General features: G+C 41.8%; 1 pseudogene; it reads right to left on the reverse strand.

The window, feature by feature from the left end:
• Nucleotides 1-330: 330 nt before the first annotated feature.
• LOC118712478 lies at nucleotides 331-836 on the reverse strand (annotated as a pseudogene).
• Nucleotides 837-1288: the final 452 nt, after the last annotated feature.

Here is a 1288-nt window from a genome sequence, read left to right on the forward strand (position 1 = left end):
CTGGTTAAAACGAGTGTGGTGTTATTGTTTTCATTACATGTGCATACCTAATTTGCATGGATGAAATATAAACCCAGTATCGATTATATGGATCTAATCATCAAAAAAGTCCAAATGTTGATTAAAAAGAAATCTAGAAAAAACTTTTTGCTAAGATCTACTGCCAAAGAAGTAAAGACTAGCTTTCATTTCTTTCACTTCTCAAATTGTTGTTCTGGTTTGAATTCCTGAGTTAGCATTTACTTTATGTATTCTGATACAATGGCAAATAAAAATATAAAATCTGGAAACATTCACATAAACTTTATTATTTATTTATTTGTTTATTTATTTTTCATGTCACCAGTTTTTAATGGGTTTTTCCTTTACAAACACACCAGAGAATCATGCAGTGCTGCCAGCATTGGACGCAATCCTGGGCCACAAATCTGCACACTCCTTTGCAACTGGTCCTGTGATGGCAGAACCTTTCATTTCCCCTTTATTATTTACTATGACCCCTCGCATTATCCTCAAAATAAAGAAACACGCCATCTTTTCTCCGGTATGACTTCCGTTGTCTAATTACCACCGCTGGATGTACCTTCTTCCTGAGCTCTGGTTTGCCTTTTTTTACTGTGGCCATCACCATGTCACCCACACCGCCAGCAGGAAGCCTGTTCAGTAGTCCCTTGATCCCCTTCACAGAGATAATGTACAGATTTTTGGCTCCTGTGTTTTCAGCACAGTTGATCACGGCTCCCACCCGAAGACCCAGGGAAATATGGAATTTCGCCCCGGAGGACCCACCACGTCCTCTCTTCGACATCTTGGATGCCGGAAAGGGATGGAAAGCCACATAAACTTAAAAAAAAAAAACAAAACAAACAACAACAACAAAAAAAACACCAAAAACAGATTGGCTTGGATGGCCATTCACAAACCCTTGTCTGGAACTGAGACAAGGCTGCTCACTGCTGGGACTTAGTGGTACTGCAGAGAATCCATACTCATTGGGCCATTTGGCCCTCAGCGTGAGGTCTTATGAACCCAGGCCATCTCTTTCCATCTTCATAGCTGTCAGTCTGTGGGTCTCCCGCTGGTGTACAGACCACCTGAGGGCAGTGGCCCTCAAGTTTTTTGGTTTTTTTTTAAGGAGACATGTGTAATACTTTATTGATTTTTTACAGAGGGGAAGAGAGAGGGATAGAGAGTTAGAAACATCGATGAGAGAGAGACATCAATCAGTTGCCTCTTGCACACTCCCTACTGGGGATGTGCCCGCAACCGAGGTACATGCCTCTGACCA

The sequence above is a fragment of the Pipistrellus kuhlii genome, unplaced genomic scaffold (assembly GCF_014108245.1).
Source record: "Pipistrellus kuhlii isolate mPipKuh1 unplaced genomic scaffold, mPipKuh1.p scaffold_m20_p_10, whole genome shotgun sequence".
NCBI lineage: Eukaryota > Metazoa > Chordata > Mammalia > Chiroptera > Vespertilionidae > Pipistrellus > Pipistrellus kuhlii.